Below are 7284 nucleotides of genomic sequence, written 5' to 3'. Positions count from 1 at the left end.
AAACGAAAGACTTATATTAGTCAAAGTTCGAAATATTTGAGTATAACTTTTTTGCGATTTTCTCCAATATCTCTGTGTTCTGATAGTTCCCAAAAGAGTTCTAACTTTTATCATGATCGATCGAGTCGCTAAAGTGAATAACGAAAGACTTATATCAGTCAATGTTCGAAATATTTGAGTATAACTTTTTTTGCGATTTTCTCCAGTATCTCTGTGTTCTGATAGCCCCCAGAAGTTTTCTAACTTTTATCATGATCGATCGAGTCGCTAAAGTGAAAAACGAAAGACATATCAGTCAGATTTCGAAATTTTTGAGTAAAATTTTTTTTGTGAATTTCTCCAATATTTTTGTGTTCTGATAGCCCCCAGAAGAGTTCTAACTTTTATCATAATGGATCGAATCACTAAAGTGAAGAACGAAAGAGTTATATCAGTCAAAGTTCGAAATTTTTGAGTAAAATTTTTTTTGCGAATATCTCCAATATCTCTGTGTTCTAAACGCCCCCGGAAGTTCTAACTTTTATCATAATGGATCGAATCGCTAAAGTGAAAATCGAAAGACTTATATCCGTCAAAGTTCGAAATTTTTGAGTAAAATTTTGTTTTGCGAGTTTCTCCAATATTTCTGTGTTCTGATAGTCCTCAGAAGAGTTCTAACTTTTATCATGATCGATCGAGTCACTAAAGTAAAAAACGAAAGACTTATATCAGTCAAAGTTCGAAAGTTCTGAATAAAATTTTTTTCGCGAATTTCTCCAACATTTCTGTGTTCTGATAGCCCCCAGAAGAGTTTTAACTTTTATCATGATGGATCGAATCGCTAAAGTGAAAAACGAAAGACTTATATCAGTCAAAGTTCGAAATATTTGAGTATAACTTTTTTTGCGATTTTCTCCAATATCTCTGTGTTCTGATAGCCCCCAGAAGAGTTCTAACTTTTATCATGATCGATCGAGTCGCTAAAGTGAAAAACGAAAGACTTATCTCAGTCAAAGTTCGAAATTTTTGAGTAAAATTTTTTTCGCGAATTTCTCCAATATTTCTGTGTTCTGATAGCCCCCAGAGGAGTTCTAACTTTTATCATGATGGATCGAATCGCTAAAGTGAAAAACGAAAGACTTATATCAGTCAAAATTCGAAATTTTTGAGTAAAATTTTTTTCACGAATTTCTCCAATATTTCTGTGTTCTGTTAGCCCCCAGAAGAGTTCTTACTTTTATCATGATGGATCGAATCGCTAAAGTGAAAAACGAAAGACTTATCTCAATCAAAGTTCGAAATTTTTGAGTAAAATTTTTTTCGCGAATTTCTCCAATATTTCTGTGTTCTGATAGCCCCCAGAAGAGTTCCTACTTTTATCATGATCGATCTAGTCGCTAAAGTGAAAAACGAAAGACTTATATCAAAGTTCGAAATATTTGAGTAAAACTTTCTTTGTGATTTTTTCCAATATCTCTGTATTCTGTTAACGCCCAGAAGATTTCTAACTTTTATCATGATCGATCCAATCGCTAAAGTGAAAAACGAAAGGCTTATATCCGTCAAAGTTCGAAATTTTTGAGTAAAATTTTTTTTGCGAATTTCTCCAATATTTCTGTCCTCATAGCCCCCAGAAGAGTTCTAACTTTTATCATGATTGATAGAATCGCTAAAGTGAAACTCGAAAGAGTTAAATCAGTAAAAGTTTAAAATTTTTGAGTAAAATTTTTTTATCGAATTTTTCCAATATTTCTGTTTTTTGATAGCCCCCAGAAGAGTTCTACCTTTTATCATGATCGATCGAGTCGCTAAAGTGAAAAACGAAAGACATCAGTCAGAGTTCGAAATTTTTGAGTAAAATTTTTTTTGTGAATTTCTCCAATATTTCTGTGTTCTGATAGCCCCCTGAAAAGTTCTAACTTTTATCATAGTGGATCGAATCACTAAAGTGAAGAACGAAAGATTTATATCAGTCAAAATTCGAAATTTTTGAGTTAAATTTTTTTTGCGAATATCTCCAATATCTCTGTGTTCTAAACGCCCCCGGAAGTTCTAACTTTTATCATGATCGATCGATTCGCTAAAGTAAAAAACGAAAGACTTATATCAGTCAAAGTTCGAAATTTTTGAGTAAAATTTTTTTCGCGAATTTCTCCAACATTTCTGTGTTCTGATAGCCCCCAGAAGAGTTTAAACTTTTATCATAATGGATCGAATCGCTAAAGTGAAAAACGAAAGACTTATATCAGAGTTCGAAATTTTTGAGTAAAATTTTTTTTGCAAATTTCTCCAATATTTCTGAGTTCTGATAGCCCCCAGAAGCGTTCTAACTTTTATCATAATGGATCGAATCGCTAAAGTGAAAACAAAAGAGTTATATCAGTCAAAGTACGAAATTTTTGAGTAAAATTTTCTTTGCGACTTTCTCTAATATCTTTGTGTTTTGATATCCACGAGAATAGTTCTAACTTTTATCATAGTGGATCGAATGGCTAAAGTAAAAAAAAAAAGTTTTATATCAGTCTCATATCCAAATTTTTGAGTAAAACTTTTTTTGCGTATTTCTCCAATATTTCTGTGTTCTGATAGCCCGCAGAAGAGTTCTAACATTTATCATGATCGATCGAGTCGCTAAAGTGAAAATCGAAAGACTTATATCCGTCAAAGTTCGAAATTTTTGAGTAAAATTTTGTTTTGCGAGTTTCTCCAATATTTCTGTGTTCTGATAGCCCTCAGAAAAATTCTAACTTTTATCATGATCGATCGAGTCGCTAAAGTGAAAAACGAAAGCGTTATATCAGTCAAAGTTCGAAATATTTGAGTAAAACTTTTTTTGTGATTTTCTCCAATATCTCTGTTCTGGTAGCCCCCAGAAGAGTTCTAACTTTTATCATGATGTATCAAATCGCTAAAGTGAGAAACGAAAGACTTATATCAGTCAAATTACGAAATTTTTGAGTAAAACTTTTTTTGCGAATTTCTCCAATGTTTCTGTGTTCTGATAGCCGCCAGAAGAGTTCTAACTTTTATCATAAAAGTTAGTTCCATTATCGTTAATTCACCATCATTGCCATCTTTTTGATAACATTTCCATCATTGCATTCATTCCATTATGTGATTGTTATGTACACACACACACACCAATGTCGTGCACGACCCACACTTACACAGTTCGATAATGTCAAAATGACCATTCATAGCTATGAATCATATTATATATTTCACTTTCTAAAAAACGAACGATATAATTCATAGCCGAGGAGATAACGGGCGAGTTTCGGACAATTGCCGAATGTTTGTACACATGCATTCCTTGAAAGGCGATAAAGGGTCCGACGCCGCGGCGTCGGACTCTTAAACCATAAAACGATGACCCGGAAACGGCTATTGTCGCGTTCGTCATCCTAGGTGCGGCGATCGTTGTCTTAGTTGTTCACAGCTCATTCGTCAAACTAAAAACTGGTCGGTTTCGATTTGTTATCCTGGACGTACGCCTACCCGACCTGAGTGCCAATCAGGACGAAGGGTCGGGAATCAGAAGTTATAAGAACGGCGTGCCCAAGGATGAGGGATCGATTCCATCAGATTACGAAACGCGCAACAGAAATCGCTCGAACGTGTCAAGTCCGAGCCTAGCAGTGTCCGAACGGTCCGATCTTCCTCGACTAAGAATATCTAAGCGAGTTCGCGACTCGGGACAGCTACCCCTAGGCGTCGTCTCTTTAGACTCAGGGCCGCTGCTTCCCTGAGGCGTTTGTCGCGACGAAGCGTGTCATCTCACGCACATACAAAATATCACGTCACACGTGAACATTGATTATCATGCGAGTGGATTGAACCTTTGTTACTTCTCAAGAAATAAATTCATAAACGAAAGACGAAACTCAGTGAGTGAATTTTAAGTGATTCCCCACACTACAGTGATTCCATTTCCATATTTCCATTTCATTGCCATCATTAACATCGAGAACATTGCCATCATTTCCACCATTGCCGTCATTGCCGTCAGGCTATATATATTGTCATTGTCATCATTTCCATTATTGCCATTCCATTAACATCATTGCATTCATTCCAATATTTCCATCCCATTGCCATCCCATTTCCATCATTTCCACAATTGCCATCGAATAATATCGAAAAGAATTTGATTAAAATTCGTTACTGTAGTGTATAGATACGCTACTGAGCGGTAAGCGTAAGGCGCACGCGTAGAGGAGCATTAGGCGAGACGAGAGACTAGAGACTAGCATGGCTGCGAGCCGGACGCACGTGTAACACGAGTTACAGCCTGTATCGAAGTACTAGCAATAAAATGAATATTATATACCGAAGGATATTACAGTTACTTTACTGATTAACACTTTAATACCTTATATCGTATTATTATATAATTCTTTGTTAATTTTTTTTGGAAAGTTTTGATTAATCGTTACGTGATTTGGTAAAAACGTGATTTCGTAAAAACTGTTAAAAGGTTGTATTAAAATCAGATCAATTATCTTCACGTTTGTAAGTTAGAGAATAAAAATAATACTCAAGTATCCATATATTTCATTAATTTTTATTACATTATTATTATTATTATTATTTATTTATTGTGCCATATTAATCGCGCGTATTGTCATTTGTAAATCCATGCGTATGCATGTGTTACATCCAGCCTTAAGGAAAGGAAGGCAGGGAAGAATGCAACAAAAACTCTTTTATTCTCGTGACCGCACTAGTGGGACGTGCGGCACGAGCCGAACGCACTTTTGAAGATTCCGAAATTATGCGTCAACGTGTAATGACACGCTTTAACGCCTTTTCAAAATCGTGCGATCGTTGGTCCTAATTTGAGTCAGAGAATTCAATCTCTATAACTCGGGATCGGACCGAGTGTAATCTTTTCGAGTCGGGAGGTTAGTGTGTGAGTACGAGATTGGTTTGATGAAATAAAATTTTACATTGGAGCTTCTTTTAAACTAAAATTTAACATATATTCTAATATTTGAATTTTACATACATAAAGGTTCAAAAGGAATTAGCAAATGAATACATTATCGGTTATGATTATTTAATAGGAAAAAAGAAAACAATATAACAAGGTAATCATTATTAATTAAGACAGCAGTACGTAATCGGTTAGTTTAAAATACGAAACGATTAGGTAATGATTATTCAGAAGTTTAAAAGTTATATACATTGTTTAATATCGATACATAATTGTAAAAGTGAACAAAACAAGAAATTAATTAAAGGTTATTGAAGAAATTAATATTATGCATTATCGCTAGGAGTTATAGTATAAAATATAAAAAATAAAAAACTTAATTCTATTACATTTGAGTAGGAGAATATGGAATTGATTGATTTCGGTTACGGGAATTGTAATTATGCGTTATGATTCATATTTTAACTATTAAATCAAATCAAAACCTAAGATTTAAGAATGGAAGTAGAACATTTCATTTTCATAGAGATTTAAGAAATATTTAGAAGGAAAGTCGGGAATTGTCTAAAATGAGAATTGCTGTATTAATCCGAAATAAAAATAATAATATTGGGAACAAGGAGCTGGGACATGAACGGCTGTGATTGCTCATTAGCGATTGATTCCTGGCGAGTTGAATGGAAAATTGAAGTAAAACCGGAAAAGAGAAAAAAAAGAAAAAACTTACTTATTAGTTATACAAGAAGAGAAAGATAAGAACTATGGAAATCTGCGGGTTGAAAGGTGCTTGACGCAGCGCAGGCTGTTCGCTCTGGGGATGCTTCAACGGTGGGCTGCTCGGAGTTTTAATGTATGTGATTCTTAAGCGCAGATTCTAAGTTTAAAACGATTTTGAAAATAACGCGCACAGCTTCGACACTTGCAACGCGTGGATGTGAGTGCGAACTTGAACTTTGAATTTTTTGAATGAATGAATGAATGCTCGAGCCGTTCGAAGCTGCGTATTTTATAGGGCTTAGGAAAAGGGCGTGAGATTAGTTTGGTGGGTGAGATGAGGATTTGATTGGGTGAAGCTTTTTGAGCTTTTTCCCTTTCCCTGGAGATTCCTTGTTGTTGAAATTTTGAGCTTATTCGTTGGGTAGTTCACCAACGCTCACTACCAATCATATTCTCGTATGATCTTTCGTTGGCTAATTTTCCATCTTCTCCCGATTTTTCTTAACTCTAAGAGGGGCGAGCAGTTGCATCACCCAATCGCTTAAGGGATTCGTTATCTTCGGTTCCTCTTCTTGGAACGTTCGGTCTCGATTTTTTATATCGCCGCGTCCGTTTATTTGGGACTCGCTTTCCATATGAATCATCTTTCCGTTCGTGATGAAACATAGGTTCGAACAAACAAAGCCGGGTTGTAAATTTTGATTTTATAGTTATTATAGTTTCCGTCCGGCGTCGCGACTCAATCTTATCTCTGATTGTTGCCAGACTTTAATAGCGTTTAGATTTTTTCTCTTTCGAGTCCAGGCTTTGTTCGTCCATATGAATTATTAAATAAGCATCGTTGCTTATAATTTTGCAGTCGCACGATTTCTCCTTTTTTTGCGTCTATTTATTGCTCCGGATGTAATATGTGGCCATTATACAGGGTGTTTCAGACCACCCGTACACCCCTTTTCTCTTCGCAGGATTAGGACCAATCAAAAATATGTTCAGACGAAAGTTGTAGGGTTTCAAAAGATCTATTCAATGATCTTATCAGTTTGACCTTGGATGGCGTCGCCAAGGTCAGATCGAAATCATAATAAGTTTTTTAAATGAAACACCCTATTTTTGATTCCAGAATCTAATAGCTGGTGTCAAGAGCTTTCCAAAACACTACAAGAAAGTTTATTTTCGTTGACTACTTTCCGAGTTGTGCGGCTTGAAAGTTACACTACCGCCAACACCATGTAAATAACAATATAAAATCACGCGTTACGCAGAAAGCCGTGCAGCCGACACAAAGAAAGTAAACACGCGAGCCGGGCCAACAAAAACAGATCATGAAAAGTCGTGAAAATTAGCTGTCGCGACCGTAGATAGTCACATACATATGTATGTCATAATATTATGTAATTACATTATTACTTTAACGGTAGCACACGAGCAATAACGAGCGCGACTTTCTGCGTAACGATGACTGACTCGTGATTTTATACATATTGTTATTTGCATAGGATGTAGTAGAGATGTATTCACCACAACGCTATTGTGACTCAACTCAACACGAGTGACAATAACTCTCTCAAACTTGTCACCTACGTCTTCAATAACCGTCATATCAGTATCAATCGCGCAACAAAAATCCGACCCTCTTTATTAGTCTAGGTTTA

The sequence above is a fragment of the Solenopsis invicta genome, chromosome 3 (genome assembly GCF_016802725.1).
Source record: "Solenopsis invicta isolate M01_SB chromosome 3, UNIL_Sinv_3.0, whole genome shotgun sequence".
In the NCBI taxonomy this organism is placed as follows: domain Eukaryota; kingdom Metazoa; phylum Arthropoda; class Insecta; order Hymenoptera; family Formicidae; genus Solenopsis; species Solenopsis invicta.
Note: the sequence above shows the minus strand (reverse complement) of the source record.